Source organism: Salvelinus sp. IW2-2015, linkage group LG6.1, assembly GCF_002910315.2.
Source record: "Salvelinus sp. IW2-2015 linkage group LG6.1, ASM291031v2, whole genome shotgun sequence".
NCBI classification, from domain to species: Eukaryota; Metazoa; Chordata; class Actinopteri; order Salmoniformes; family Salmonidae; genus Salvelinus; species Salvelinus sp. IW2-2015.
In genome coordinates this window covers 9,445,168-9,468,274 of record NC_036845.1, presented here as the reverse complement: position 1 = coordinate 9,468,274, position 23,107 = coordinate 9,445,168, and the positions used below count along the sequence as shown (strand labels likewise).

The following is a 23,107-nucleotide window of genomic DNA, read 5'->3' as shown; positions in this document are numbered from 1 at the left end:
AAGAGAGATGTATCAGTGAGTGTGTTGTATGGTGTGTTGGAGTATCAGTGAGTGTTTGTGTGTGTGTAGTATCAGTGAGTGTTTGTGTGTGTTGGAGTATCAGTGAGTGTTTGTATGTGTGTTGGAGTATAGTGAGTGTTTATGTGTGTTGGAGTATCAGTGAGTGTTTGTATGTGTGTTGGAGTTATCAGTGAGTGTTTTGTGTTGGGAGTATCAGTGAGTGTTTGTATGTGTGTTGGAGTATCAGTGAGTGTTTTGTATGTGTGTTGGAGTATCAGTGAGTGTTTGTATGTGTGTGTGGAGTATCAGTGAGTGTTTGTTGTGTGTTGGAGTATCAGTGAGTGTTTATGTGTGTTGGAGTCAGTGAGTGTTTGGTGTGTTGGAGTATCAGTGAGTTGTTGTATGTGTGTTGGAGTATCAGTGAGTGTTATGTGTGTTGGAGTATCAGTGAGTGTTTATGTGTGTTGGAGTATCAGTGAGTGTTTATGTGTGTTGGAGTATCAGTGAGTGTTTGTATGTGTGTTGGAGTATCAGTGAGTGTTTATGTGTGTTGGAGTATCAGTGAGTGTTTATGTGTGTTGGAGTATCAGTGAAGTGTTTGTGTGTGTGTTGGAGTATCAGTGAGTGTTTGTGTGTGTTGGAGTATCAGTGAGTGTTTGTGTTGTGTTGGAGTATCAGTGAGTGTTTTATGTGTGTTGGAGTATCAGTGAGTGTTTATTGTGTGTTGGAGTATCAGTGAGTGTTTGTATGTGTGTTGGAGTATCAGTGAGTGTTTGTGTGTGTGTTGGAGTATCAGTGAGTGTTTGTATGTGTGTTGGAGTATCAGTGAGTGTTTGATGTTGTGGTGGAGTATCAGTGAGTGTTTTATGTGTGTGTTGGAGTATCAGTGAGTGTTTGTAATGTGGTGTTGGAGTATCAGTGAGTGTTTGTGTGTTGGAGTATCAGTGAGTGTTGTATGTGTGTGGAGTATCAGTGATGTGTGTATGTGTGTTGGAGTATCAGTGAGTGTTTGTGTGTGTTGGAGTATCAGTGAGTAGTTGTATGTGTGTTGGAGTATCAGTGAGTTTTGTATGTGTGTTGGAGTATCAGTGAGTGTTTGTGTGTGTTGGAGTATCAGTGAGTGTTTGTATGTGTGTTGGAGTATCAGTGAGGTGTTTGTATGTGTGTTTGGAGTATCAGTGAGTGTTTATGTGTGTGTTGGAGTATCAGTGAGTGTTTATGTGTGTGTTGGAGTATCAGTGAGTGTTTTGTGTGTGTGTTGGGTATCAGTGAGTGTTTGTGTGTTGGAGTATCAGTGAGTTGTTTGTGTGTGTTGGAGTATCAGTGAGTGTTTATGTGTGTTGGAGTATCAGTGAGTGTTTGTGTGTTGGAGTACAGTGAGTGTTTGTGTTGTGGGTTGGAGTATCAGTGAGTTTTTGTATGTGTGTTGAGTATCATGAGTGGTTTTGTGTGTTGGAGTATCAGTGAGTGTTTGGTGTGTGTTTGAGTATCAGTGAGTGTTTGTATGTGTGTTGGAGTATCAGTGAGTGTTTATGTGTGTTGGAGTATCAGTGAGTGTTTGTATGTGTGGTTGGAGTATCAGTGAGTGTGTATGTGTGTGGAGTATCAGTGAGTGTTTGTATGTGTGTTGGAGTATCAGTGAGTGTTTATGTGTGTTGGAGTATCAGTGAGTGTTGTGTGTGGTTGGAGTATCAGTGAGTTTTATGTGTGTTGGAGTATCAGTGAGTTTTTAGTGTGTTGGAGTATCAGTGAGTGTTTATGTGTGTTGGAGTATCAGTGAGTGTTTGTATGTGTGTTGGAGTATCAGTGAGTGTTTATGTGTGTTGGAGTATCAGTGAGTGTTTGTAGTGTGTGTTGGAGTATCAGTGAGTGTTTGTGTGTGTGTTGGAGTATCAGTGAGTGTTTGTGTGTGTGTTGGAGTATTAGTGAGTGTTTATGTGTGTTGGAGTATCAGTGAGTGTTTATGTGTGTGGAGTATCAGTGAGTGTTTGTATGTGTGTTGAGTATCAGTGAGTGTTTGTGTGTGTGTTGGAGTATCAGTGAGTGTTTGTGTGTGTGTTGGAGTATCAGTGAGTGTTTGTATGTGTGTTGGAGTATCAGTGAGTGTTTGTATGTGTGTTGGAGTATCAGTGAGTGTTTGTAGTGTGTTGGAGTATCAGTGAGTGTTTGTATGTGTGTTGGAGTATCAGTGAGTGTTTTTTATGTGTGTTGGAGTATCAGTGAGTGTTTGTATGTGTGTTGGAGTATCAGTGAGTGTTTGTATGTGTGTTGGAGTATCAGTGAGTGTTTGTTGTGTGTGTGGAGTATCAGTGAGTGTTTTATGGTGTGTGGAGTATCAGTGAGTGTTTGTATGTGTGTTGAGTATCAGTGAGTGTTTGTTGTGTGTTGGAGTATCAGTGAGTGTTTGTATGTGTGTTGGAGTATCAGTGAGTGTTTGTGTGTGTTGGAGTATCAGTGAGTGTTTGTGTGTGTTGGAGTATCAGTGAGTGTTTGTATGTGTGTTGGAGTATCAGTGAGTGTTTGTATGTGTGTTGGAGTATCAGTGAGTGTTTGTATGTGTGTGGTATCAGTGAGTGTTTGTATGGTGGTTGGAGTATCAGTGAGTGTTTGTATGTGTGTTGAGTATCAGTGAGTGTTTGTGTGTTGTTGGAGTATCAGTGAGTTGTTGTGTGTGTGTTGGAGTATCAGTGAGTGTTTGTGTGTGTTGGAGTATCAGTGTGTGTAGAGAGAGTGCAAAAAATAAGAATAAAATACAAAGGGCAACTCAGATAGTCCTTATACCCACACCATTAACTGTGTGTGTTTTAGCCCTCAGCCACCCACTTTCTCAGTCTTGTCTTCCTGTTCCTGGAAGAATTTGCACCAATACCGTCTGTTTGCTATATGGTGTATATTGCATGTGGATAGGAGAAACTCAGTTTCTCTATACCATTTCTAATATAGCACAGTTGCCCTGATTTTAGTGCTTCCTCCTGTCAAATTCACTTTCCATTCCAAATAACATTGGTCATGATCAATCATTATAAACTGGGTGGTTCGAGCCTTGAATGCTGATTGGCTGAAAGCCGTGGTATATTAGACTGTATACCATGGTTATGAAAAACATGTATTTTTACTGCTCTAATTATGTTGGTAACCAGTTTATAATAGCAATAAGGCACCTCGGGTTTGTGATATATGGCCAATATACCACGGCTAAGGGCTGTGTCCTAGCACTCCCCATTGTGTTGTGCGTAAGAACAGCCCTTAGCCGTGGTATATTGGCCATATACCACACCTGCTCGGGCCTTATTGCTTAAATATACTGAGGGTCATGCAAAAGTTAATAATTAAAAACCAAACAATGATCAGACTGTTTGGTATTCATTCCAGAACCATTTTCAATGGTATCAATATCATTAGAGCTCTGATTGAAACCCATGACTGGAGTTTTTTTTTTTTTTTTTTTATGTGCTATTTACAGTTGATCCTCTGCAAATACCAAGAGCCAAGACATCAGACATCATAACATCAGCAAAGCACATGCTGAGTGATTGGCCTTTGGTCTTAACTGAAGCAATATGGACACCAAATACCTGTTGTTTGGGTTGTATGGTGGCCTCTGACTATACACATTCCAGGATGATACTTCTAAGAAGTACATGTCATGTGGAGGAGGGCAGGTTAGAACTACTCCGTTTACAACTGATCTCTGAGAGAGCATCTGCCTTTCAGAGCCCCTAGTGAGCATGGAGAGACAGAAACTGTCTGAGGTCGATGTTTACCAATAACAGTCTCTGAGAACTCAGCCCTGCTCTCAGAGATGTGTGAGAAGAGAAATGAGTGTGATCATTTCAGAAAAGAGAGAAGCCCTTTTTTCTGTATTAAGATCGGTGTCCACTCCGTGGGACGGTGGAGCTAACGTGCGCTAATGTGATTAGCATGACGTTGTAAGTAGCAAGAACATTTCCCAGGACATAGACATGTCTTGTATGGGCAGAAAGCTAAAATTCTTGTTAATCTAACTCCACTGTCCAATTTACAGTAGATATTACAGTGAAAGAATACCATGCTATTGTTTGAGGAGATTGCACAGTTATGTACTTGAACATTTATCAATAAACCAATTAGGCACATTTGGGCAGACTTGATACAACATTTTGAACAGTAATGCAATAGTTCATTGGATCAGTCTAAAACCGTGCACATACACTGCCATCTAGTGGCCAAAATCATAATTGCACCTAGACTCCTAAGTCATATAATGGCCTTTTCTCTTGCATTTCAAAGATGATGGAACAAAAAATAAATAGAAAACACATATTTTTTCTTTGTATTATCTTTTACCCGATCTGTGTTATATTCTCCTACATTCATTTCACATTTCCACAAACTTCAAAGTGTTTCCTATGCATATCCTTGCTTCAGGTCCTGAGCTACAGGCAGTTAGATTTGGGTATGTCATTTTAGGCGAAAATTGAAAAAAAGGGTTCGATCCTTAATTAAAGAAGGGGGATGGGGACAGACAAAGTATGCAATGTGGTCTCAGGGAAATTCGTATTATTCTGTACGTAAATCTGTGTTGCCCTTTAATATGATATGTTACGTTACGAATGGAATAGCGGTCGTACAAAATATCATATGAATTAGAGGACGTATAGTATCATACGTCTTATCCGGTCGTAGCATATGAATTGGATGGCGTAACTTATCATACATCATGGAGGATATTTAGTATTGCACGTCTTTATCTGAAACCAGGTTGCTTGTTAAGTGGTAACAAGAAAGGAGAATTATGGGGAGAATTTACATTACAGGTTAGGGGAACTAACTACAAAGGTTAGGAGAACTAAAGGTGAATTGGCTTAAGGGCTGTGGCAACATTAGTCCTGGGGTTCCGGGCTTCAACACTGGATGTTTTTGGTCCAGCCCCAAACTTTTTGATGGTAAAAAATATTGTTATTTTATTGTTGTTTTTGTTATTTTTTTACGTTTCAGTCTGATGTCAGAGTTATTTAACAGTATATTCAGTGAATGGGCAAGCTAAGGAAAGTTGATATAAGGAAAAAAGTGAGGAAACGTGTTTATTTCCAGCGAGTGTATTCGATTGGCTTCGTTTCTGTAGCTAGATTCTACAACTTGATTGGAGTCCACCTGTGGTAAAATCAATTGATTGGACATGATTTGGAAAGACAGACAGGTGTGTGCAAGGTCCCACAGTTGACAGTGCATGTCAGTGCAAAAACCAAGCCCTGAGGTCGAAGAAATTGTCCATAGAGCTCCGAGACAGGATTGCTTCGAGGCACAGATCTGGGGAATGGTACCAAAAAATGTATGCAGCATTGACGGTCCCCAAGAACACAATGGCCTCCACCTCTTCCTTAAGCTGTTCGCCCGGCCAAACTGAGCAATCGGGGGGAAAGGGACTTGGTCAGGGAGGTGACCAAGAACCAAATGGTCACTGACAGAGTTCTAGAGTTCCTCTGTGGAGATGGGAGAAACTTCCAGAAGGACAACCATCTCTGTAGCACTCCACCAATCAGGCCTTCATGGTTGAGTGGCCAGATGGAAGCCACTCCTCAGTAAAAGGCACATGACAGCCCACTTGGAGTTGGCCAAAAGGCACCCAAAGACTCTCAGACCATGAGACACAAGATTCTCTGGTCTAATGAAACCAAGATTTAACTTTTTGGCCTGAATGCCAAGTGTCACGTCTGGAGGAAACCTGGCACCATCCCTATGGTGAAGCATGGTAGTGGCAGCATCATGCTGTGGGGATGTTTTTGGACTGTTCAAGGACTGGCAGGGACTGGGATCTGGCAGGGACTGAGATCCTTGATGAAAACCTGCTCCAGAGCACTCAGGACCTCAGACTGGGGCGGTTCACCTTTCAACAGGACAACGACCCTAAGCACACAGCCAAGACAACGCAGGAGTGGCTTCGGGGTTCTGAATTTCCTTAAGTGGCCCAGCCCCCCCCCCAAAATGTTTTTCTTCTTATTTCCATATAGGCTGTGTAACTATTTGTAAGAAATAATAAAATTAGTGAAATTATTTGAGCTTTTATTTTTATTACTCTTTCTATTCACTTAGCTACTTACTTGTTCTATTGTTGCATTATTGAGAGGTTAACCTGCAAGTAAGCATTTCATTGCATGGCTCAGTTGGTAGAGCATGGCGCTTGCAACACCAGAATTGTGGGTTCGATCCCGGCGTAAAATGGATGCACTTATGACTGTAAATCGCTTTGGATAAAAGCATCTGCAAAATGGCATAAATTATATACTGAAAAAAAAAATGAACGCAAGAATTTCAACGATTTTACTGAGTTATAGTTCATACAAGGAAATCGACCATTTTAATTAAATTCATCAGGCCCTAATCTATGGATTTCACATGATTGGGGAGGGGCGCAGCCATGGGTGTGGGCCTGGGAGGGCATCGGCCCACCCAACTGGGGAGCCATGCCCAGCCAATCATAATGAGTGTTTCCCCACAAACAGACTTTATTAGGTGGCTGGTCTCAGACAATCCTGCAGGCGAAGAAGCCAGATGAGGTCCTGGGCTGGCGTGGTTACACGTGGTCTGCGGTTGTTAGGCCGATTGGACGTACTGCCAAATCCTCTAAAATTAGGTTCGAGGGGGCTTATGGTAGAGAAATTAACATTCAATTATCTGGCAAAAGTCCTGGTCAGCATGCCAATTGTACGCGGTGGCATTGTGTTGTGACAAAACTGCACATTTTAGAGTGGCCTTTTGTTGTCCCCAGCACAAGGTGCACCTGTGTAATGATCATGCTGTTTAATCAGCTTCTTTATATGCCACACCTGTCAGGTGGATGGATTATCTTGGCAAAGGATAAATGCTCACTAACAGGGAAGTTAACACATTTGTGCACAACATTTCTTTCACCTCATGAAACATGGGACAAACACTTTATATGTTGAGTTTATATTTTTGTTCAGTATATATTATCATGTGTATATGACAAATGAACTAACTTTAACTTGAACTTAGAAGGGAAGGGGGGTGGCAACCAGAAAGGGAGGGGAAAAGATGGCCAGCTTTGTGGTTAGATTGGAAACTCAGCAAAAAAAGAAACATCCCTTTTTCAGGACCCTGTCTTTCATAGATAATTCGTAAAAATCCAAATAACTTCACAGATCTTCATTGTAAAGGGTTTAATCACTGTTTCCCATGTTTGTTCAATGAACCATAAACAATTAATGAACATGCACCTGTGGAATGGTCATTAAGACACTAACAACTTGCCTAAATAACGGTAGGCAATAGGACACTAAAGAGGCCTTTCTACTGACTCTGAAAACACGAAAAGAAAGATGCCCAGGGTCCCTGCTCATCTGCGTGAACGCACGTTCACGCAGGCATGCTGCAAGGCATGCTGCAAGGAGGCATGAGGACTGCAGATGATGCCAGGGCAATAAATTGGAATGTCCGTACTATGAGATGCCTAAGACAGCCCTACAGGGAGACAAGACTGACAGCTGATCGTCCTCGCAGTGGCAAACCACGTGTAACAACACCCACACAGGATCGGTACATCCGAACATCACACGTGCGGGACATGTACAGGATGGCTACAACAACTGCCGGAGTTACACCAGGAATGCACAATCCCTCCATCTGTCCTCAGACTGTCCGCAATAGGCTGAGAGAGGCTGTGGAACTTGTTCAATTTATGTCTGTTGTTGAAACTTATGTTCATAAAAATATTTACACATGTTAAGTTTGCTGAAAATAAATGCAGTTGACAGTGAGAGGATGTTTCTTTTTTTGCTGAGTTTACGTGAACAAAACATTTAAAACTTAAGCCCTTAAGTTATGTGTACTCAAATGTCATAGAGGTCTTATAACTTATTCCCTTCTACAGGTAAACATTTTTTGTCTCATGTCTCGCTTTACTTGTTCACCCTAGGCCCTAGGGGCTATGTAGCTTCTGTCTTGTTTGAAGTTGTGTTGCTTTGTTATGCGGACAATTTTTCTTTACAGTTAAGTTACACTGGTCGTGTCAGTATACAGTAACTTTGAAGAGCAACTGCCCCTAAAAAACAATTTCTCATTTAGAAAACAGACCATGTCGTATCGATATGAGTCAAACATTTATTCTACTGTCAAAAAGTGTAAATAGGACAATTTTGGTCATAAAGTCTGTCCAAAACTGAGTTTTGTAAGAGTTGTAGTCGTGCCTGCATCACAACTTAAATTAAGGTTGGTTTTGTTTCAGTCCTGTCCACAGCTGGCAGCACACAAGTAATCATCAATTAGGAGTGCAGCTGCACGTGACACGATCACAATGCCTGTAATATATATGGGGTGATTTTGGATATCCCTATGGTGCTAATTAGGGACCATAGGTAAATTGCGCAATGTACATGGGATAATATGTTAAAATTCCAATAGCTCCAAATTTCAAAACCTAAAACTAACTATAAATTGTAGAAAATCATATACAAATATTAAAAGCTTTTAATGATTAAACTAAAAGGTGTGCAACATGAAAATATTGTCTCATTTACATTGTGGACTTCCTGACGGGCCGCCCCTAGGTGGTGAGGGTAGGTAACAACATCTCCACCCCGCTGTTCCGCAACACTGGGGCCCCACAAGGGTGCGTTCTGAGCCCTCTCCTGTACTCCCTGTTCACCCACGACTGCGTGGCCATGCACGCCTCCAACTCAATCATCAAGTTTGCAGACGACACTACAGTGGTAGGCTTGATTACCAACAACGACGAGACGGCCTACAGGGAGGAGATGAGGGCCCTCAGAGTGTGGTGTCAGGCAAATAACCTCACACTCAACGTCAACAAAACAAAGGAGATGATCGTGGACTTCAGGAAACAGCAGAGGGAGCACCCCCCTATCCACATCGACGGGACAGTAGTGGAGAGGGTAGTAAGTTTTAAGTTCCTCGGCATACACATCACGGACAAACTGAATTGGTCCACCCACACAGACAGCGTGGTGAAGGCGCAGCAGCGCCTCTTCAACCTCAGGAGGCTAAAGAAATTTGGCTTGTCACCAAAAGCACTCACAAACTTTTACAGATGCACAATCGAGAGCATCCTGTCGGGCTGTATCACCGCCTGGTACGGCAACTGCTCCGGCCATAACCGTAAGGCTCTCCAGAGGGTAGTGCGGTCTGCACAACGCATCACAGGGGCAAACTACCTGTCCTCCAGGACAACTACACCACCCGATGTCACAGGAAGGCCATAAAGATCATCAAGGACAACAACCACCCGAGCCACTCCCTGTTCACCCCGCTATCATCCAGAAGGCGAGGTCAGTACAGGTGCATCAAAGCAGGGACCGAGAGACTGAAAAACAGCTTCTATCTCAAGGCCATCAGACTGTTAAACAGCCACCACTAACATTGAGTGGCTGCTGCCAACATACTGACTCAACTCCAGCCACTTTAATAATGGAAAGATTTATGTAAAACATGTATCACTAGCCACTTTAAACAATTCCACTTAATATAATGTTTACATACCCTACATTACTCATCTCATATGTACAGTGGGGCAAAAAAAGTATTTAGTCAGCCACCAATTGTGAAAGTTCTCCCACTTAAAAAGAGGAGAGAGGCCTGTAATTTTCATCATAGGTACACTTCAACTATGACATACAAAATTAGGGGAAAAAATCCAGAAAATCACATTGTAGGATTTTTTATGAATTTATTTGCAAATTATGGTGGAAAATAAGTATTACAGGCCTCTCATCTTTTTAAGTGGGAGAACTTGCACAATTGGTGGCTGACTAAATACTTTTTTGCCCCACTGTATATACTGTACTCTATACCATCTACTGCATCTTGCCTATGTCGTTCTGTACCATCACTCATTCATATATTTTTATGTACATATTCTTCATCCCTTTACACTTGTGTGTATAAGGTAGTTATTGTGAAATTGTTAGGTTAGATTACTCGTTGGATATTACTGCATTGTCGGGAACTAGAAGAACAACCATTTCGCTACACTCGCATTAACATCTGCTAACCATGTGTATGTGACAAATACAATTTGATTTGATTTGGATTTTGACAGTCCCTAACTAGCCCTGGAGATAGGCTATCCAAAGTCAAGAGACACACCAGACAAGACACAGACTCAGCAACAGAAGAGTAAGATATGATGGAGAGAGACACCAGACAAGACGCAGACAGCAACAGAAGAGCAGGTGATGATGGAGAGAGACACACCAGACAAGACAGAGAGACCGCAACAGAGGAGTAGGATATGATGGAGAGAGACGCCAGAAGAACAGAACAGGCCATAACAGAAGAAGATAGACAAAGGAGATGGTAACAAACAAGAACCTGAGACAGAAACAGACAAGACACAGACAGCAACAGACAAGACACAGACAAAGTGACAGAAGAGGGCAGGTGGAGAGAGAACAGAGGTGGGTTGAGCACACAGTAGACTGTATCACTTCAAGCTGCACTATAGATTCTAATGTATCGTATTTGCACAAATTATAACAGGTGAAATACAGACAGTGAAGAAGTAAAACATGGTTTACAAAGAATTGCCGTTGAGGTGAAAAATAATACTATTACTATTAAAACAAATGTTTACTTTTAAACTTTTTACAACCAGGACTAGTGAGGGTACACGAGATGGCAACAGAAGAGGGCAGACGAGAGACAGCAACAGACAACACAGAGAAAGTGATGGAGAGAGAGGGGTGAGCAGAACTATGAAATAACACATATGGAATCATGTAGTAACCAAAAAAAAGTGTTAAACAAATCAAAATAAATTTTATATTTGAGATTCTTCAAAGTAGCCACCCTTTGCCTTGATGACAGCGTTGCACACTCTTGGCGTTCTCTCAACCAGCTTCACCTAGAATGCTTTTCCAACAGTCTTGAAGGAGTTCCCACATATGCTGAGCACTTGTTGGCTGCTTTTCTTTCACTCTGCGGTCCATCTCATCCCAAACCATCTCAATTGGGTTGAGGTTGGGTGATTGTGGAGGACAGGTCATCTGCTGCAGCACTCCATTACTTTCCTTCTTGGTCAAATAGCCCTTACACAGCCTGGAGGTGTGTTGAGTCATTGCCCTCTTGAAAAACAAATGATAGTCCCACTAAGCGCAAACCATACCACCCCTACCTTGTCACAACACAACTGATTGGCTCAAACACATTAAGAAGGAAAGAAATTCCACAAATTAACTTTAAACAAGGCACACGTGTTAATTGAAATGCATTCCAGGTGACTACCTCATGAAACTGGTTGAGAGAATGCCACAAGTGTGCAACGTTGTCATCAAGGCAAAGGGTGGCAACTTTGAAGAATCTCAAATATAAAATATATTTTGATTTGTTTAACAATTGTTTTGTTTACTACATGATTCCATATGTGTCATTTAATAGTTTTTATGTCTTCACTATTATTCTACAATGTAGAAAATAGTAAAAATAAAGAAAAACCCTGGAATGAGTAGGTGTTTCCAAAAGTTTGACTGGTACTGTATGTGTTCCAGAGTAGAGAGTACTCACAGTAGCAACTGTAATTGAGTACTGGATTGTCTGCTGTGGTAAGGTGAAAGTTACCTGAAAAATATCTAATCTCTCAATGTTAATCTCAAAGTGCACTAAATTCATGCATTTAGCTGTTTAAATTATTATTATAATTTTTGCGTAAAGCTGAAGTATTACAGATTGTGCAATAAAAATGTAAAGGTAATTTCCGATTGAGCTGACATATGCAGTGTTTACCTTGAATGCGGTCTCCTTTAAAGTGGGAACTTTGCCTTTAAATTTCAATCATGCTGTAAAGTTTAATTCTGCAATGAGGATTGAATAGAGAGAAATAGTAATGAAGTATTTTTGTAGGCACTAACTCCACCATGGTTCGTTGAACAAAGCCTATGAGGAAAATATCTAACGTCTCTTTTTGTGAATTTTTATGTAATAATAAAAAACAAATCACACAAAGGCTTCATAATTCATAAAGGTCATGTTAACTTTTTTTTTTAAAAATTTTATTTATTTTTTAAAATCTTTATTTTAACAGGGAAAACAGACTGAGACCTGGATCTCTTTTACGGCTGTGCCCTGTGTAAACATGTTGACATGTACAGTTTTAGACATACAGACAAGAACATTTCAAAACATACACAATTCAACAGAAACAATCACAGACAACATCATATTGATCCTCCATAAYCATTTTAAAATGGGCAAGGGACACCAGAGTGTCTAACTTAACTGACTGCTATTATCTCATAGAACAAAACGTATAAGACCCCCTAAGCCTCAGACCTTATTTCAAAACCCTAATCTTCCCCCATTTATTCCCATAGGGATGGCTGAACGAACAAGAGGTCACTTATTTCAGGGTTCTAGGCTACAAGCTGTCAAGCTCTATAGAGCCTTAACTTTGGAATAAGAGTTAGGGGAAGGGTTAGCTTTGACACATTTGGATTGCTWGACTGTCACGAATTACGCCAACCCTTCCTGCCTGACTAACCAACCTACTTTTGTTTCTGTCTGAAGTAACTAGATCATTAGTAGGTATCATARGTCTTGGAGGTGRTCAGAAATACGMYAAGTATATTTCGTATGGCTCTGAGGCCAGGCTGAAGTACTACACCACCCAAACGCACAGCCAACGCATAAACACTGCTTGTACCCASACAAAYGCATCAAGCAGGCATTTCATCAGGCCTTTGTGTGATATGGCAGGCCGGCTACTGTGAATGTATTTATTAGTTTGCGATACATCCCTTTTCCTGTTGTTCCCAGGTCAGTGGATAATGCTGGTTTTGTTCGACGCCCAGTATGTGCAGCCCTCCGCCTGCCAGCTGTCAGAGCTGATACCGTCTCATTTGGATTCCCAGCACTGCCTGTCTGAATGGTTAATTACGTTGCCATTTCCAATCRGCTGATTMCCATACATAATAGGACAAAGGAGCTGACAGCGTGTAGCGTTCAACTATAACTGTAACAATTAATAATGGTATTAATTAACATGRGTCTTTGGCACCATTGATTATGACATTACCTGCCTAACGGATGACCTGCCCATGCCATTTCATTAAGGAGCACAGATATAGATTGATATTAATAAACTGCTTTGTCCCGGTCGAAACAGGGTTATTAATTACACAAATTAGCGGGTYCAAAGGGGTAATCAAGTTAAACCTGTTCAGTTTGCAATAATTGATCTAATTTTTACTGACCATTCCTGTTGGGTCTTGTCTGACGCAATTCCAGGAAGAGAAATCACCTCATTAGCTGAAAGTTTAATCCTAATCATAGTTCTTAGATCGCCTCGRTTTAAGGTCATATCTGAATGTCAGAACCATTTCAAATTYATTGGTGTTAAATTGAATCAATGTAATGTTTAGGGAAAACAATAACATTAATGGATGAGGTTGAGCCAGACCCAAAACAAACATGTTTATTGAGGGGTGTGAGGGAGGAGGATGAGTGGGGGACGACGACGACTGCTCAGTCACTTTCATAATTCATTATGTCCATAATAAGAGACATGTCAGTGTCTGGTCTGGGCAATTAGCTGCAGCAYGGACCTGTTGGCTCAAGGGCCCAGGGGGAGAGCTGGGTGCCAGATAGACAGAGAGGCAGGGCAAAGGCGGGGAGCAGAGCAGAGAGAGAGGCGGGGCAGGGAGAGAGAGAGAGAGCTGTATGACAGAGAGACCAAGAGAGGCAGAGCAGAGACAGACAGACAGACAGAAAGAAAGACAGAGGCAGGGCAGGGGAAGGCAGGGCAGGGGGAGAGCTGTAAGACAGAGAGACCAAGAGAGGCAGGGCAGCAGCCAGCAACATACCACCCTGCATCCCACTGCTGGCTTGCTTCTGAAGCTGAGCAGGGTTGGTCCTGGTCGGTCCCTAGATGGGAGACCAGATGCTGCTGGAAGTGGTGTTGGAGGTCCAATAGGAGGCACGCTTTCCTCTAGTTAAAAAAATATATATCCTAATGCCCCAGGGCAGTGATTGGGGACATTGCCCTGTTTCGGGTGCCGTCTTTCAGATGGGACGTTAAACGGGTGTCCTGACTCTCTGTGGTCACTAAAGATCCCATGGCACTTATCGTAAGAGTAGGGGTGTTAATCTGGTCCTCATACCATCACAGTCACTTAATCATCCCCATCTTACAATTGGCTCATTCATCCCCCCTCCTCTCCCCTGTAACTATTCCCCAGGTCATTGCTGTAAATGCGAACTTACGTGGTAAAATAAGGGTTAAATAAAAAGCCGAACAGAGACAAACGGACAGAAAGAAAGACAGAGGCAGGGCGAGAGCTGTGTGCCAGAGAGACAGAGAACAAAAGAGACAGAGATAGGCAGGGTGTGGACAGCACAGCAGACCGAACTCCAACAGGGTTAGGGTTGTGGTTTAGGGTTAGGGTTGTCATTGAGGCTAGGGTTAGGGTTGAACCAGGATGTAGACATGAAGCTAGGGTTAGGGTTAGTTTTACACTTTCACACCTTCAAATGACTACAAGGAACTGTGTCTTAGTGGGATTTATTTTGGTTAGGGGACAGTTTAAGAGCATTTCTGAAACCCAAATGTCCCTTTCCCTCCCATTTTCTCCTTTGTCTCAGGTGACTGGAAGGTTGCCAACGGAAACAAATCCTCTTGATCCTTACAAATCTGTGAAACACAGAGAAAAAGGCTAGTCTCTATCATTCTGATGACCCACCGTCGAGCCTACACAATGAATGAGCATCTGGAGGGGCTCCTGTCTCCTCTCTCTCTCTCTCTCTCTCTCTCTCTCTCTCTCTCTCTCTCTCTCTCAATTCAATTCAATTCAATTCAAGGGGCTTTATTGGCATGGGAAACATGTGTTAACATTGCCAAAGCAAGTGAGGTAGATAATACACAAAAGTGAAATAAACAATACAAATTAACAGTAAACATTACACATACAATGTACAAATGGTTAAAGCACACAAGTTAAAATAAATAAGCATAAATATGGGTTGTATTAAAATTGGTGTTGTTCTTCACTGGTTCCCTTTTCCTTGTGGCAACAGGTTCACATAATCTTGCTGGCTGTGATGGCACACTGTGGTATTCACCAGTAGATATGGGAGTTTTTATCAAAATTGGATTTGTGTTTTCAATTCTTGTGGATCTGTGTAATCTGAGGAAATATGTTCTCTCTAATATTGGTCATACATTGGGCAGGAGGTAGGAAGTGCAGCTCAGTTTCCACCTCATTTTGTGGGCAGTGAGCACATAGCTGTCTTCTCTTGAGAGCCATGTCTGCCTACGGCGGCCTTTCTCAATAGCAAGGTATGCTCACTGAGTCCTGTACAGTAGTCAAAGCTTTCCTTAAGTTTGGGTCAGTCACAGTGGTCAGGTATTCTGCACTGTGTACTCTGTTTAGGGCCAAATAGCATTCTAGTTTGGCTCTGTGTTTTTTTGGTTAATTCTTTCCAAAATGTGTCAAGTATATTATCTTTTTGTTTTCTCATGATTCTGGTTGGGTCTATTGTGCTGTTGTCCTGGGGCTTTGTGGTGTGTTTGTGTTTGTGAACAGAGCCCTAGGACAGCTTGCTTAGGGAGCTCTTCTTCTCATGGTTGCATCGTTCTGTAAGGCTGATGCTTTGGTTTATGGAAGGTTTGGGAAGTCGCTTCTTTTAGTGGTTGTAGCAATTTAACGGCTCTTTTACTGGATTTTGATAATTAGTGGGCTATTCCGGCCTAATGTCTGCTCGTGCATGTTATTTGGTGTTCTACAGTTGTACCACGGAGGATATTTTTGCAGTAGATGTCTGCATGCAGATGTCTCAAATTTGGGTGTTGTTGTTCCCATCTTTGTATAATCTTGGTTTGGTGGCAGCGCGGACCCCAGACCTCAACAACCATAAAGTGGCAATGGGCTTATGACTGAGCAAGTTATTTTAAGCCCAAGACATCCCTCCTAAATTCCCTTTTCCTCTCTCTCTCTCTCTCTCTCTCTCTCTCTCTCTCTCTCTCGCCCTACCTTCCTCCCCCTATAGAGTAGACTATAGAACACACTGCATTTCTTCTCTCTAAACCTGTGTACATGCGTCAGATTTCCACCGCTCCATCTGAGCCCACCTGGAAAAACAGCAGCCATTTTCATTCGATCTAGGGAGTGTGTGAAATTTCACACTTGTTTTTCACCACAAATTTTGTAATATGCACTGTGCCTTTTTTTCCTCCTTTTTTTCCCTCCCCCCTTCATTCCTGTCTACCAACAACCAAACACACTGCCAATCATCCCAGAGTGACGGCAGTTACAATTTTCCTTAGAACAATTTGCTCCCTTAAGAGGAAAATTGCTTTCGATATAACCTCTCTTCTGACAGACAACAACAATAAAAATAAAAAAAGAGCTACAACTGTAGTCATACCATTCCCTCTGTCAGCACTTAGCCAGGACAGGCGTATATACTAGGACAAATGTATGACTGTGAGATTAAGTGTTTTTTTAACAAAGTCGCTCCTCTGTAATATCAACACCTGTGAGAGAATGACACAGGTCTGGCAAATGAACCCCACTCTGAACATAACAGGCTGGCATTGTGTTGAAAATGACTGCTATGAGCAGTAGGTGTCAGATTTGCTCTGTCCATTGTGATGGTGAATTGTCATTTATTATATGTTGTGCCTTCATCTGTCAAGGTGTTGTTGACTGCGTGTGTATTGATTTGCAAAGCGTGGAGAACAGGGACAAAGGTCACTTTGATCAACACTCTGCAACATGGGGGAACCGGCAGAGAGTTGACATTTCATTACCAGAGAAAACAGGCCTCAAAATAAAGTGGAATATGTTAAGGGACAGCAGACTTCAGTAGGGCGATATGACTATAATTAACAGAAGAGATGGCTGGCTGCTGATGTTGATCGGAATGGATTCTTTCTGCACCAGGGGACTATTGTTCCCCTGATATTATTCTTTCTGCCATTCTGCTCCAAGGGACTATTTTTCCCCTGATATTATTCTTTCTGCCATTCTGCTCCAAGGGACTATTGTCCCCTGATATATATTCTTTTCTCCATTCTGCTCCAAGGGACTATTGTTCCCCTGATATTATTCTTTCTGCCATTCTGCTCCAAGGGACTATTGTTCCCCTGATATTATTCTTTCTGCTCCAGGGGACTATTTTTACCTTTATTTAACTAGGCAAGTCAGTTAAGAACAAATTCTTATTTACAATGATGGCCTACCCCGGACGATGCTGGACCAATTGTGCACCACCCTATGGGACTCCCAATCACAGCTGGATGTGATACAGCCTGGATTCAAACCAGGGACTGCAGTGACGCCTCTAACACTGAGATGTAGTGCCTTAGACCGCTGTGTCACTCAGGAGCCCGAAATTGTTCCCCTGATATTATTATTTCTGCCTTTCTGCTCCAGGGGACTCTTGTTCCCCTGATATTATTATTTCTGCCTTTCTGCTCCAGGGGACTCTTGTTCCCCTGATATTACATGCTTGACCTTTTTACTTTCCCACTCTCCTTGCAGGCTTGTCACATTTTCACCACTTCTTGAAAAATCTAATACTGTCCTTTCCAGTGCTTAAAAGTCACCAGCAGTCCGAGGCTGTGATTGGATGCATAGGTCCAAATACACCTGTAATTCATTTCTAAGAAATAGCTCATCCAAAATGATTTATACAGTATGTACCTCATCGTGAGGATGCCTAGAAAGTTATCTATGAACCCAGAGAAACAGTAACAATGTTTCAAAATGTAAGGCTAAATCATCTCAAGACAAGTTCAAGTTGCATAGCAAAATAATCCACGTTTTGTAAGGTAAACATGTGCATAGATGATACGTTTTACCATTCATGTATGTTATAGATGTAGAGCATTTTAAAGTATGTCGAAATTCTGTTTTGTGATTTCTGAAAAGAGTGTCACTACTCTTTTGTGAAACAAGAGCTTATTGATAAAAAACAAGGTTCTGCTGGTAGTTGCGAGCATTATCAGAGGTGGTGTTTGCTTTGATCATGTGGTCACAGTGAAAACCACAGTGTGTGTTTGAATCGTGTGGGATGGCAAGAGAGAAGCTGCCTGGCTGGCGTTATAGCGTGGGCCGGCTCGGCGCTGTCTGTCATGCCTGTCAAAGTCATGAGAGGATCACTTTATCATCGTTTGTCTGTGGGCCGGTCAGATGACACTTTGTAGTGTGGGCGTGGCCCCTCGGGGGTGGCTTCTGTATTTGCTGTGTATGTACCTCTTTTAATTGAGTGTTTTCATCAGGATTCAGCCTCCATGCAGTTTGCCAATTGTTCTGTGAGCAAAACATGTTGGTTTGTCACACAGTCCTCAGAAACGTGTGCCTGGCCTGATGTGGTATGACATAGTATGACGCTCTGCAATGTATTCAGTGTGACTAATACAAGGGGGTTCTGTGTGGACGAGTGCCATGCCTGAGAGAGTGTGATATCCCAGGAGGCTGAGACACAGATGGACACACACGGATGGAATCCATCTCACCACTTATAACAAACCTTAATGAGGCCAAGGCCTGTCTGAGTCATTCTGCGTACCACTGCCTGGTGTGTGTGTGTGTGTGTGTGCGCGCGTGTGTGCCGTAACTCTGCTAGCAAACATGGCACAATGTTTAAGCTCATTAGTGTTCTCTTATAATACCGTGTTGGACAGTAAACAGCATTAAGGCATAAGCACGATTCAGATTAAGGAGATCTCATTAAACATAGCAGTATAGTAGTATTTTATTCAGCTATGACATTTATGAATAGGCAATTTCCTGTAACTTAATAATGATGTTGCAGTCCATTGGACAAGTTGTGACTGGTGTTAGCGAACTGTATCAGAATAACAAAATCTGTTGAAACAGTCTGCCAACTGGGCAGAAACTGGTTGAATCAARGTTGTTTCCACGTCATTTCAACAAAAAGATTCAATGTGATGACGTTGAATCAACGTGTAAAACTGACTGGTTTTGCAAAAAGTCATCAACYTAAGGGATTTTTGTATTTTTTTCATCCAACTTTTAATCTAAATCCAATCACATGGTAATGTTTTGTTGATTTCACGTTGAATTCACGTTAGTTGACAACTCAACCAAGTGTAAATCAAAACTAAACGTTGAACTGACGTCTGTGCCSAGTGGGTGGTATGACTCAGGCCAGTTTGTATTACTGTAAAGTCTTAAATACTGTATGACTCGAACAGGTCTGAAAAGGCATTAACTGTAATTCTATAACGAGTCACTGTGAGTAAACACACACTGCCAGTACACTCCCAACATGTCAGCTGGCTTTTCAACTCATCCATGAAGAAGTCATAATCCCAGTTGCTATGATGAATTTATTTTATGATTATTCCTCTACAATATCTCCATAATGAGCAATAGGACTGAGTGAGTCTACTTCCTATGACTGATCATAGGATAAGAGAGAGAAGCATCAAGTCCTAGCTGTTAGCCCCAGATCTGGGCAGGGCAACTGTGCTCTCACGTGATAAGGAGGCTTATGCCTTCGTCTGCTCCTGATGAATGTTCATCCACTCCTTAATTATCTTCATAAGTTTGAACAGAGAAGTATGTGAAGATCCTTCCAGACAGAGAAACAGCCACACTATCGCCCATTACGCACAGCTTGGGGGCAATTCAAGACGCAAAATTGATTAATATTTGCCTTCAAAATGACACGGCATGATGCATGGGCACTCTCCAGATGCAAATGAACACTTAAAAAGAGATGAATGGCCTSAACTGAAAGATTGTAAAGTTCAAGCAGGGAGATTTGCATATATTACAAGTTACTGATAATAAGCAAGGCAGTGAGGAGTAAATGCAATCCGTTTGTCAATGTAAGCCTCCTACATTACAAAAGTATACCTTATTAACTTCTGTGAACTGATATGTTCAATTATTTGCCACAATAGCAGCTTTGAAGATGTATTTTGACTGTAAAGCACAAGAGAGAACGAGGACAAGATATGGTTCAATTGATGATACACCTAGAAGGATACAAGAGCTGTATTATGAAGGGAAATACCTCAGAGCAAAACACTCCATTATTTCAGCCTGACCATGTCGTTAAAGGAAATAGGCATTGGTGGAATYTTCAAACAATAAAGACCATATAAAATGACAGCTTTCTATCAGAAGCATACAATTGTCATTATACCTTCAATTTTTTACATTTGGGATTTATGCAATTTATGCTTTACTAAACCATTATTGTATACCAGTGTTGCCTAATTTGGCACAAGTTACCTCTCTCTGACATCACTATGTTTCTGAGGGATGTCGTCGACTCTACCCATACTGAACTTCCTGGTCCTGAGGAGTGGTTTAAAAGCTGACCACTGTTGAGTGGAAACCACAGTCATGCTCAAGCAGACCCAGGAGGACAGAACAGGAAATGGGACCAGTAGTAGTATCCTATCCACACGAGACATTGCAGCAGTATGTCTCTGGAGGGGAATGTTGTCATTTCCCCTTTCTCTTTCACTTCACAACGTTGGCTCAGAGCTCTCTGTATTCTTCAACACTGCTGTTGTCCCTTGTCACAGCTTTATACAACTACAGCAAACAGCGGAGTGCAGCAATGCACAAAAGGCCTTATTTTGAGCAAATACAGTGATCGCAGAGTACTCATTGTAAGAGGCAGAAAACAGTTAAGTTAAGATCCGTGCTTATTCCAAGCCTTGTCTCTAAAATACTTCAAGGCTATACTACACTATAATGCATACTATCAAATATCTCACAAGTTTACCACCATACGTGATATGGGAAATTGGAAAAAATATGTGGCATGCACTCTATGAGAAAGATGATACACAAAACAATCTTATGCCACATATGAGTAATCTGATAGACCATATGTTATACAAGGTAGAGGCCCTCTTCTCAATTGCTTAAATGTACAAATAAATCAGGTATCAAAACATATGACTGAGAGCCCATTAAATGACTGGTTATAGCTTAACTGCACAATAACCTTAACCAGGGCCTCTTCTAAATGGCCCATTTTTGTGTTCGCCGACACTCAATATCTCTTTTTTTTATCAGGTGAATTGCCCCTATTGAGCCCCCTTTAACAATTAATTATGCTGCAGCACTCAGAGAGCCCAGCCAGGACTCCAGGTGTTAAGACGCATTTGGCAGCAGGGGACCAGGACCAGGCCAGCCAACCCTCCCCAGCCCGCCCCTCTCCTCCTTGGGCCTGTGTGAGAGAGAGATGGTCCAGGTCTACCCCCCCACCATCAACACTATACCAACCAGCTCACTGCCTCACAGCAAAACCTGCATCTGTGTCACCCTCTGGGAGTGGGAGACCAAAACCTGCATCTGTGTAACCCTCTGGGAGTGGGAGACCAAAACCTGCATCTGTGTAACCCTCGGGAGTGGCGAGACCAAAACCTGCATCTGTGTAACCCTCTGGGAGTGGGAGACCAAAACCTGCATCTGTGTAACCCTCTGGGAGTGGGAGACCAAAAACTTGTTGAAAGGGTTTGCTAAAGAACAACATTCCATTTTGTGAGGGTATAAATTATGGTCTGTGCTCGATACGCAACACACTATTCCGTGATAATTATCATATTCTTTACTATTGATCTAACAAGTAATGGAACAGTAAGCTCTCATAGATGATAGACAGTTTGATTTACTGTCGTTTAATATCTGTGAAAACAACGGTTACATGAAAACATGGAGAGTTTATTTAAGAAGCTGAAGAACTGAGGAGACAAGCGARGAGACTCAGGCCTTGTGGTTTCTCAGTCATAAATCTAGATCACTTTAACAAGAAGAGACAGGAACCAATTTGTGGGATTAATGTTTCTTCTCTGAAATATGAATGAAGAACAGACATATCTGTGCTACAGTGATGATAACGCTAAATCTAATCAAAGAGTGGAACATTGATTTTAAAGGGCTTGTCTCTACAATTGAAAGCTTATAAGAAGCTATTTCTGCTGGCCACGTTAATTCAATTCTCCATAGACATGATCCCTGGAGACCGCAGAGAGAAACTCTAACRTCTGAAACATAAAGAGGTCCTTTTAAGGGCTATGGCATTTTAACATCCTGTGTTTGACAAGGAGAGTTATATACTGTGAGGGTATAATAAACAATGCTTCAATTGCATTATGGTTATCCAGAGTAATTGGATTATAGAAAAAATGCAGGCCACATCATAATAACACATACAGAAATGGATTGAGAGCGGGATGCTGGTCATTGACCGGGGACAGGAAGAGCTGTGTTTAAAAGTGGTTCAACTCTCTGGCTCTCCCACTCTCTCCGTGCTGCCTCACACACAATGGTGGTGTCACGCTCAAGAAAGCTCATGCACACAGAAATGTACACGAGCACCCAGAAGTACACACAGAGAGAAGCACACACACACACACACACACATGGACACGATGCATGCCCTCAAATGAAGTGCATCACAAAAAGACCTTCTACAAACACAGACATGCACACAAATAAGCTGTGCATGCTCAAACTAAGCTACCCTCACATTTTCTGGGTCAAGATAAAAGCGTAGAACAAAATGTGGTTAGCATAATCCACAGAATATTCTGGTCCTTTGATGGCGGTGTCTGAAAATGGTATTACAGATGAAAGAGAAGGCTGTGAACTTTGAGGAGGATTAACATGTATCTCTCATGTAGAAGAGAAGAAGAAACAACACAGAGATGTGGGGGGAAGGGGAACTGGTGGCCAAATTCAATCTCTTTCAATTCTTTATGGGGAAATTAAACCATATCTTATCTTGAGTGAACAACAGCGGAGGCTGCTGAGTGGAACGGCTCATAATAATGTCCGGAACGGTGTAAATGGAATGGCACCAAACACATAGAAACCATGTCTTTGATGTATTTGATACCATTCCACTGATTTCACTCCAGTCATTACCACGAGCCCGTTCTCCCCAATTAAGGTGCCATCAACCTCCTGTGGTGTACAAGTGGATAAAACGGAGGAGATCTGTTCCCCTCCCAGTTTCAATGGATATGACCTTCCTCACACAACATGTTAAAAGCTTCCCAACCATACAAATCAGTGTGTATGTATTGAGCTGGCTCTAAATATGAATTGCAGTGTGTATGTATTGAGCTGGCTCTAAATATGAATTGCAGTGTGTATGTATTGAG

The 23,107-nt window shown here is 41.9% G+C and overlaps 1 protein-coding gene and 1 long non-coding RNA gene across 2 annotated transcripts in view; both read left to right on the top strand.

Annotated features, from left to right (window-relative positions):
- LOC111965006 (DNA-directed RNA polymerase III subunit RPC7-like) overlaps positions 1-23,107 on the top strand; it is a 737,315-nt gene that overhangs the window by 365,304 nt on the left and 348,904 nt on the right. The gene's annotated exons all lie outside the window — the stretch shown is intronic.
- Positions 321-854, top strand: LOC139027827 (uncharacterized). Its single transcript, XR_011479983.1, has 3 exons — positions 321-343; positions 426-594; positions 771-854. It is a non-coding gene; the product is annotated as an uncharacterized lncRNA (long non-coding RNA).